Source organism: Mauremys reevesii, linkage group 16, assembly GCF_016161935.1.
Source record: "Mauremys reevesii isolate NIE-2019 linkage group 16, ASM1616193v1, whole genome shotgun sequence".
NCBI lineage: Eukaryota > Metazoa > Chordata > Testudines > Geoemydidae > Mauremys > Mauremys reevesii.
In genome coordinates this window covers 43,334,371-43,345,341 of record NC_052638.1, presented here as the reverse complement: position 1 = coordinate 43,345,341, position 10,971 = coordinate 43,334,371, and positions in this window count along the sequence as shown.

Genomic DNA, 10,971 nt, shown 5'->3' with positions numbered 1-10,971 from the left:
TCACTAGCATGGGGCCTCAATCGGACCAGGCACTGTCCAAACACCAAGCACGAGACAGTACCAGGCCTGAAGAGTTTACAGTCAATTGTAACGCCTGGTGGAGAATTTGTGCCCAAACACAACTCATATCAGGACCAGCAAACATCCACTAGCAGGGAACAACTGTCAACTCCTGCTGTGTGGCACTGGATTCCCTCTGTGGAAAGGCTGTATTGGCCATAATGTCCTGAGGGATCCAGGCCCTGCTAGTGCTGGTGGCATGAGGCTGCTTTCTAGAGTGATATATTTATTAAATCAAGTTCTGACCTTTGTCGCATTTACACAGGCAGAGTTGTCCACTCTCTGGCCACAGAAGCAAAAGCTCCCTCTTACTGCTCCTGGGCTCTGTCAAACAACGCTCTGAATGTTCCACCCTGATCTTTAAAGGGGCAGCACTTACTAACTGAAATATACACACACTAAAATGCAACTGTGTAACAACTATTAATACAACAGCCAAATACTGTATTTTGAAAAATAAAAATAAACTCATTCAAACAATGACTCCAGGAGCCTCACACTAACTTTATGCACTTTAAATCCACTGAATTTGGGGTTAGGGCTGAAATTCAAAGGAATCCAAACATGTTACGGTCTGGAAATACAAATTACGGTAGTGACACAACCCTAACTCTGCCCTGTAGTAACACCAGGCAGTAAACAGAGAATTCTGGTTGGTGCATTAGATCACAGATTAAATTACACTGATTGTTAAAAAAAAAACACCTTTTTTTTTTCCTTCTTGCACCCCTCTGCCACTTGTGTCACTTTCAAAATGGCCAGCTAGTTGTGGGCAAGCTATGGGCTCAGTTCCATTGAAACCAGTGGGAGATGGTAGACAGTTTTAAAGAGAGTAGCTGTATATAGAATACTCTGTAGAAGAACATTAGCCATCAAAAGAAACTTTCAATTAAGAACAACGGGGCCAACTTAACACTACTACCCCTCCGCCCCCCCAAAAAGAGTCATTACCTGGTACGGTGAAATGGCCTCGCACAAGGTGCTGAATTTCCAGGAGGACCCATTTTAAAATTAATTTTAACTCAAACTAATTGGCCAATTTACTCATAAATTCTCAGAAAAATAATTCTATACTCAAAGTAAGTGCTGTACATTTGGGGAGGATTAGACTGCATTCTGCACATGTAATGAAGTGTCTGGGTCCCTGTGTTCAGCCCTAACTATAGAACTGCAAGCAACACTGCCACAGTGTAGTTCTTCACACACCACCAACCACACAGTCAGAACCTATGTTTTCCCCCTCCAGTCTGCTGAGCCACAGCACAGAGCTCCAGGAGTAAGTGCTGAGTGTCTCTGAGTAGACTAGCCCATACAAGCCATCAGCACACTCAGGCTGGGGTTAGACAGCAGAAACAAATGGGCACTGCCTCTCTGGGGACGGAACCCGGGATTGCCGGATGTAGAAGCACAAGTTACTACCATTTGAGCTGAAGATCCTGATCTCTCAGTGTAGCAACAATAGCTGTCGTACAGCTCTGTGGGTATGCTGTGCTAGATGCACCAGTTATGGGGAGGATGGATGGCACTGGATGGAAATTGCCCAGTGGAACATTTGGCCGTCAGAAAAAGGATGATTAATCAAAAGCAAGCTACTCAGTGGGAACGTGGTGAGTGGGACAAGTCTTTGGAAGGCCACCAGAATGCAGGTTTCCTGCCAACTCACTCACCTGCCTGCCTCACCTACTAAAAAAAGTTCAGCATACACAACTTTGTATGTAATCGAACCACTAGTGGCCGACACAGACATCAACTGCGTTGATGCAGCTCACAACAGCACCTAATTTGGGCCACTCTTTCTGTATGGCAAGGTGGCTGAGACGTGGTTCTGTTATTTTAGAGAGCCAGGTTCTATGGCAAGCTGTATCTGATGGGACCATGTGCAAGTTCTGTTATTTTACCTGTACATTTCAGTTATACCATGCGAAACCCCCTCCCCCACGCATGCTACGGTAGCAGTAAGAAGCCTTGGTTTGTAATGAGGGTCATATAACACATTCCAGCGAGGTAGGCAAAAGACAGCGGAATTTCACCACAGTGTTATTATTCTGCACTCCTCTAATGTTCTACATGCTGCACAAATCGCTGCCAGCTCAGGGAGGGTGGATAACTAGTCAATTCTTTACTGCTCAAACCAAAAAAAACATTTAACCTCCAGTTCAGCGGCCAAACCTGGGCCAAGAGACACTTTGTCACTGCCATATACCTCATACACATTGAATCAGTGGAGGTGCACCAATGAGGCTTGTGGCGGGGAGGGGGGGTCACAGCAAGACACTGGACGTTGCACTTCCTCTTAGCTACTGTTTCAAACGTGTGCGCTAACATAGGTCTTGTCCCCTGAAGCCCATCCTCAGGGCCATGTCGCGAAACTAGGCAAATGAGTGCAAAGTCAGAAAACAGCAGGCTGCTTTCAGAGAAACAGCACCTAGGAAATGAGCCAGCAAGTGATTAATAGAATATCAGGGTTGGAAGAGACCTCAGGAGGTATCTAGTCCAGCCCCCTGCTCAAACCAGGACCAATTCCCAACTAAATCATCCCAGCCAGGGCTTTGTCAAGCCGGGCCTTAAAAACCTCTAAGGAAAGAGATTCCACCACCTCCCTACGTAACCCATTCCAGTGCATCACATGTGGTAGCATTACTGACAATAAGCAAATGGCTACGAGGTAACTGAATTTAGGCTTCGGCTCTGTGTGACAGGCCTATGTAAACAGCACTGACCTCGGCACACCTGCATCAGAGCTAATTAGCTGGGGCAGCGTATGGACACAAAGAAAGCACGAGGCTAACTCCTCCTAGCCCTTGCCCAAAAATAAAACCAGGCGGCTTTCCTCAGGCATAATACCCCATAAACACATAAGGCTTCCTTCAGCCAGCACAGCTAGTGTTCAAAGCCAACATCGTCCTCTGGACACCAGCCGACAGCCAGCTCTCGTTCTCTTCCTTCCTGGCTGGTTTATAGACCCTCAAGAAACCAGGTTCATGCTGCCACCAAGGCTCATTCGGATTCTTTCATGGTGCACCTGCCCCTCCACCCACCTTTGTTAACTGACTGTGGGGCAGGGGGCTCACTGCTGGGCGAGTTGCTTTTTGATACCTGTGTGACTTTAGTTGCCCTTTAAAAGGCATTTGCATATAGGTGTGTAGAAAAATTGCCAATTAGGTATATAGGGTGCTGGACAGCTGGTTTAGCTATACAAGTAAATGCTATAAACACAACCCTTTCTCTCGGTGCAACACTGGTACACAGAACACTGGGGCATCATTCTTGTATAAAAGGATGGTTTGGGCCAGTAGCTCTATATGTGTTTTTGTAGCATGAAGAGATGACTGTAGGCACAGGGTGACCAGGTGTCTGGTTTTTGACCGGACCACCTGGTCGAAATGGGATCCTGGCCGTTCCAATCAGCACCGCTGAGCAGGCCATTGACTGTCTGGTTGGCGGTGCCGCACAGCAGGGCTGGCAGGCGCCCAGCTAGCCTCCGTGCTGCGTGGCTCCCGGAAAGCAGCTGGCATGTCCCCACGCCGGCTCCTATGCATAGGGGCAGCCAGGGGGCTCTGCATACTACCCCCCACCCCAAGCGCCAACCCCACATCTCCCATTGGCTGGGAACTGCGGCCAATGGGAGCTGCGGACGCAGTGCCTGCCGATGGGGCAGTGTGCAGAGCCAGCTGGCCTTGCCTCCACATAGGCACCAGAGGGGGGACATGCCGGCTGCTTTCAGGAGCTGCTTGAGGTAAACGCTGCCCAGAACCTGCACCCCTCAGGCCCCATGCCCCAATCCCCCTCCCGCCATCCATACCCTTCGATCCCAGCCCAGAGCACCCTCCTACACCTAAAACCCCTCATCCCCAGCCCCACCCTAGAGCCTTCACCCCCCCCAGCCAGAGCCCTCACACACACCCCTGTACCCTAACCCCCTGCCTCAGCCGAGCCCCCTCCCATATGCTGAACCCCTCAGCTCCCCCCCAGCCCAGGGCCCCCCCTGCACCCCAAATCCCTGGCCTCGCCCCAGAGCCCACACCCCCAGCTGGAGCCCTCACCTCCCTCCTGCACCCCAACCCCCTGAGCCAGCCTGGTGAAAATCACGAGTGAGGGAGGGTGGGGAGAGCAAGCGACAGCGGGAGGAGGATTTAGTGAGCAGGGGCAGGGCCTCAGAAGGGGTGGGGGATGGGCAGGGCCTCAGAGGAGGGGGCAGGGCAAGGGTGTTCAGTTTTGTGAGAGTAGAAAGTTGGAAACTCTACGTAGGCCTGGTGTGTGTGTGGCTGGCTCCACCGCATCCCTGGTAGAAGAGCATGAATTAAAACAGCTCTCTAGTGCCTTTGGCCATGAGGTGCGCACTGTTAAGCTTAGAGGACAGAACGGGTTCACACTGATGGAGTTAATCCTTCACTAGTGCAGCCACAGGCATCTACCGAGAGGCTGGTGGTGGCGGTTTCCTACAACATCAGGCTGTGCTTTCTTGGCAGGCCAGGTATATATATACCGTTTAGCAAAGGAATGCTTAAATAATTGAAACTGGTTAAAACTGGATCCTTTTCAGGCAGGCATTACAACCTGGCTTCGAAAATTGCATCAGTGCTGCCATTTCTGTTCTTAGAGAAAGACCCTGCCCAATCTCCAGCTGGAGTTGGTTGAAAACCAGGCTCAGATGTGAAGCAACAGCTCTCCTCAAGCCAGTTCTGAACAGCAGCAGTGCAGCAAGCGGGCTGGAGCCACAGCTCTCTTCCAAACAGGCTCTAAAAACTGCTTGGTCTGACTGACGTTCCTGGAGCCAGATTTCCCAACATGCACACAGCTGCCTACTGGCTTTGCAAAACATAGACTTCTCAGCCCCTTTGAAAGCCTGTGATGCTTTTGGAAACTTTACCCCAGTGCTCTCCCCAGGGTTGCCCTGCAGAGTTTCTTTGCACTTGTGCCAGGCAGTTATTCTCCATCACTAGCTGACCCTGTAGAATATGAGCGAGGGGGACACAGATTGACAGGTATTTGTAATTCTCTCTTAGCTGGAATGTTTTTCTCATCTGAAAATAGAAGCTAGCATAGCTGTAAATGAAGATGCGAACAATCCTCCCTCTGGATTTTTTTAAAAAAACATTGTGCGTGATGATGCTTTCACTTGAAAAACCCAACCATCTGCTCTCCAGAGAGGAGTGAAGCTGGAGTTCATTTAAGCACATGGTGTGGTTGGAGTGGAAAGGGCTTTGAGAACTGCGATTTACACACTTCAGAGTGCAGGCTAAGGCAGAGTGACAGGGCTGATGGGAACCAACCTCATGTGCTCAGATAATCACCTGCAAAGTTTCTCTCCATCTACAAAGATAAAAATGTGTTTTCCCCTATCACCCAATGAGCTAGATACGTTGAGATTTTCACCTTTAAGCATCAGGTAGAGCCCGGACGTTGGGCTAAATGGACCTGTGGTGGCACCTGCTATTGCAGTTCTAGGCTCCTGCAGCCTGCCACCTGTGCTAATGTAGGGGCTGTGGTGTCAATTACAAAGCTCTCTCCTCCTTCAGATACTTGGATACATTTCGCAAGCTGAAGTATTACTGGCACGTTGGCTACAGCAGCTCCAAGGCAGAGCCAGGCAGCAGATTTCAGGCTGTCCAAGTCAGTGAATACATAGGAGAGAACCATAATGGCACTAACGTTAGAGATGTGCAATGGCCAAGTGGGCCGGCTAGCACTTTCCCCCAGTCATGCTGCTTGAGCTGTTGGATTACTCAGTATTTCCCCCTCCATATTACTTAACAGCCTCCGTTCCAACTCTCGTTACTCCTGCAGCTGCTGTCACTAATGCACCTGCTGATAACTAATCTGAGTCCTGAGAGTTGTGCTAAATTCCTCCAGCGCCTGGCTCAGACTTCCCTCCTCCTTGTTTTAGGCTGGCAGTAAATTGAAAGGTGGCGCTATACTGTAGAATTAATAGAATAACAAAAACACAGGCCTCTGCTTCGAACAGAAATTGAAAGCAAAACTGATGACAACTGTGGTTGAGAATCAAATATATGATACAGGGAGGCTACCACAGAAGTAGTGGATGAGTGGCCCAGAAAATATGGGAGGGCCTCACAACAGACAGCAGATGTTACATGAGAGACAGGAAGAGCCCTTAGATGTTACAGCGCTTGAGGCTTACAACAGACAGCTGCTGAGAGAGGACAGGCTAGGGGAGAGAGAAAGGCCTCGTAAAAAGAGCTTTGCTCAAGGCCCCATAACTATTCTCCTTCCACTCCTCCACCTTTCCCTGCACAGGACACCAACTTGCTATTCCGCTGGTACCCTCAGATGAGAGTCGATTGCTACTGGTCTCAATTTGCCAGGACAACCCTCATGCTGGCAGCCTACTTCCTGTGTCAGGGCAACCAGCAGTACACCCAAACCACTGCTGAGTCCCTCCCCTACAGGGCAGCGTGTAACTGAACCTTTCCTTTTGTGGCTAATTCCTGGGGATGGAAAAGCCAGTTACAGAGAACAAGGAGACGAGGCCATGTCCTTTTGATGTCAGCAAGCCACTGCCCAACTAGTGACAGAAAGCAAACCGACGCGTGGAGCAGGAAAGCCGATCAAAGCCTTCGGTTACATCCATTTTATAAGTTGGTTACTACACAACTAGAGGCAAAAGCTTCCTTTGCCTCTGTGCACATGGTACCAAAGAAGAACTGATGTCCCAAGGGAGCAAGTCAGCACCCAGTCCAAAGACACAGCTGCAAACAAACACGAAGAGTTTCTGCTCTGTAGCAGAATTTCAAGCCTCGCCTGCCTTGGGTTTCAGTTTTATATGTACTTTTATTATACCCTTCACTTTAACCCTGGGCTAGTGACAGATACATTTCTTTTTCCTGTAAGTGATGCCAAAGAAAGTTTGCTGCATTTGCACCTGATCTCCTTTTACCAGATCAGAGAGAGCAGAAAGGTCTTTTTAGTTACATCAGAGTCCTGCACTACTTTAGTTGCTGCAGTTCTTTAAACTGTGAAGCAGTTGTAAAGCTTCTAGCTGAGAACTGGTGCAGCCCTGAGAAGTTTTCTGACCTATTTGAGTCTGATTTGCGCACTCAAGAATGGCTGTGTTTTAAACTGGAATTGTGCAGGCTAATCACTCGTGGGCTTGGTCCTGTAGGGAGTGACCTGATTCAAAACACAACAACAGCCGCACATCATCTGAAAACAGGGACATGCAGCTCTGATTAAACCCAAAGCCACTGACAGGCAACTCAGCACTGGTCTAAAATGGTGATTTTGGTTAAGGCTGCACCTATTGTCAAATCAGCGTGATTTCACAACACATGTAAAAGTTAACGTGTGCCATAATCCCCCCCCATGAAATTCACACCTTTCCTCTATTTTGTGCTCACTGTAGAGTGGGAGAGGAAAGCCTGAGATAGGGATGTGAGCAAGCTGACAACAGGAGGTGGCTGGGTTGATGCCCTGGCTGGAACCAACTGGCCAGTTCTTGGGTTTTATCAGGCTCAGCCTGCAGACCAGCCCTGGAGAGTAGTGGGGAGAGGCGGGAAAAGAAAATGGAGACATCTAGGAGACAGGGGAGCCAACTTTCCCACAGGAAGCAGGGCTTTCTCAGGGTAGGGAGGCCAGGTGTCTGGGTTTTGACTGGACAGTCCAGTTGAAAAGGGGACCTGACAGTGTCTGGTCAGAGGCCTGACCAGACACCCAAAGTCCAGTTACTGTGGGTGGGGAGACGGGGCAGTGCTGGGTCATCACCCACGCCAGCCTCTACTCAGCCGGGGCCACCTCCTCCCTGCGGCCAATGGCTGTAGCTCCCAGCCCCGGCTCCCCAGGTGAGATCCTCCTTTGATCCAGGCAGAGGGGTGGAGAGAGGGGAAAAGCAGTGAGTGATGGGGGGAGGAGGCAGGGCAGGTTCCAGCAATCCTGCTGGAGTGTCCAGTTTTTAAATATTAGAGCTGGCAGCCTATCCCTGAGGGATGGGTCTCCAATGGTGCTTTCCCCTTCCTGCACTGCTGCTCTCTTTGGTTTAGTTTTCAGGATCACGTCTGTGGCTGTACTGCTGATAAACTTGAGCTCCATAATTCACCCAGGACGCTGCTCCGCTGCTGCTGCAACAGAGGCAGGGCTGTGGTGCCACCAGGGATCAGGAGCCTGTGCTGCCATGTTGTCTAACCCTCTCTGTATCGAGCACAGTGGCAGCTTCGCTAGGGTGCAGAAATCATGAGCCAGGCCCCACAAACCATAAGGTTGGCAGAAAAATTAGATGGTTGTAAGATTATATTGTGCCAATCTCTGGGGTCTGGGCGCCTGGCTCATGACTCTGAACCTTTGAAGCTAGCGAAGCTGCCCCTGTGCCCACACTCAGCGGCGGTGTAAAGGCTGCCGATCCCTGTCTGCACCAGCACTGTTTTGGCCCTCGCTACAGGCGCTCTCGCCCCGCATCTGTCAGTCCCCTGCCCAGCAATTCATTCTGCAGTTCTAGGGGCTCTGCACCCTCCCTTGCCCCCTTCCCAGGCGGGGTGGGAGGGAGGGAACCCCGCCTGCCCCCTGCCCCAGCCCCGACTGGCTGCTCTAGCTCAAGCAGTGGGGCTGGCCAGCAGTCACAGGGGCTCCCGCCAGACAGGCTTCAACCCTGGCTGAAATCCTGACTGTCGAGGAAATGGTGAGCGCTGGTGACACTGCAGTGGTTAAAGCATCTGAGCCCTGTCTACACTACAGCCTTCTTCACCCCACTGCCTGCCCTGAACATCAGTGATGAGCCCTGATTTCTGGAGGGGTGTGTCCCACTGTTCCCATAAGGCCTTTGGTTTTGTCCATTCCCCCATTTTTGAATGGTTCAGTCACCCCTCAGGGCACAGCTGGCTCTCACAACCCCACTTGCCATAGAGGATACTTCTGGAAACAAGCCTGGCAAAGGTTAAGCGAGTTTTCTGTATATGGAGAGTAAAACAGCACAGTAGACTCCACTCAAACTGGGAAAGTTCTGCCATATTTTGCTCACTGCACTATCAAAGCAATAGACTGCATGTGCCTCACGCTGGTGTGCACACCCGTCTGCTGATGTGCCTCTCAATGCACTGGCTAACTCAATTCTGCATCCCTTTGCTTCTTGCCCTTTTTCAGAATAAAACTACAACATACTAAAACATAAGTAGGGATTTAGTTTCCATCTTCAGACTTGTACTGAAAGGTGTCTAAAGCTTTGTCTGGTGTTAACCATTAAAATGCATTTCTGAAATTTACTGTTGCCCTGGGACATTTCCCACTTTGGAACATGAAAAATGTCACTTTTCCCATGGAAAAAAATAGCTTGAATTATGGTTTTTACAAATTTACAACTAACAAGTATGCATGCCCTCAGTTAACTGAATTGACTTCTGTCAAGCAGGTGCGTGGCATGGTAAGCTTTTTTCCCCCTGAAGCATTCCTACCTCCACAGTTACTGGAAAGGTGTGCTGTCTTGGCAGACGTATGAGCACTTCTTTGTATCCCAGAAAATATCTTGCTTTTTTCAAATGTTCCTTAAAGGGGAAATTAAGTTAGAAAAAACATGTAAATAATGTTGAGTTGTAACACAAACCTTCAAGAGCCAGAAAACTAACAGCATCATAAAAAGCAGCCATGCCCCTTTGTTCCCCAAGTGTTGTAAACTAGATATGAGTGATTGGATGTAGTATGCATTCAAGCCCAGTCATTCTTATTTTTGTGGGTGCAAAACAGTACAGTCTGTATCTTGCAAGATTATATACAGGTGCCACTTCCTGGATGGCTTTGTACATATTCAGCAATAAGGTCAAGATTTTCAAAAATAAGTGAGCCTCTTTTTAAAAGAGCCAATTCCTCACACATTGGGTCACTGGGACCTGCTGGGTGCTCAGCACTTTTGAAAAAAAATCATCCCACATATTTGAGGAGTCTAAATGAGGAATTAAAATAAAACACCCCAAACCAGGAGTACCTCTCTTCCCTGAACTTTCTGGCTAATTAATAAGGTTAGAACATTGACTAAAGAAAACATGTCTCCTCTCAAGCTTAGACTGTTGTTTCCTGCCTCCCCTCACTGACTGTGATACTCAGGAGCAAGAAGCTCCCACATGCCAGGGAAGGGTAGGATGCCCCTTACTACAGAGAAGTCTGCAGACAGTCCAAGGACACTATCATGCTAAACAGCCTTCAGATCTTACCTACAATGGCTTTTTAAAAATTATTTATTCCTGTAGTTATAAATTAGAGATGAATGGGAGACCCTTGGGCTCTCTTTTGCATGTGGTCCTTATGAATGAATTTCAAGGCTTTCCCACTGCAAGGGGCAGTTTTTGATAAGAGAAATGTACATGTTTACATTCAGCAGTTTACCAAGTTTTGCTCCCATTTCAGCCTCTGCTCTAGCGAGAGTGAGGGGTTCTGTTACCAAAGGAAAGCGCAGTGAATCAACTACTTACCGTTCTTACCTTCCTTTGCTTCTGGTTTAATCAGCAGAAGAAAACACATGCTGACTGGCTCATTTCTAATTTACAGATGTGAAGCTGATCTTATCTCGTAAGGCATCAAGCTTTATCTTTCTATCCATTAATTACAGTAATGTGCCCAGATTTCTTACACAGTCATTTGGTAAAATTCAACTTGTACAATGCCCTTTTCATACACAACACGTCCTAAAGCTGTAATACGAATGGTGCTACTTGGCTCATTACTTCCAATTAAACATTTGGACTCCATGCTGAGAAAAACTGATTCAAAGCACCAGCCCATGCACTCTCATACTAATGCAAACAGTGCCCATGGGCACACAACACCCACATGCTTGTAAGGGCAAATGACTATGCATGTGCGCGCTCGCACACACACACACACACACTTGTGAGTGCACCAGGGGCATGTGCCTACAAGTATCTCCATGAACATCTAACTTCATGCACACAGATGAATGCACAAGTGTGTGCA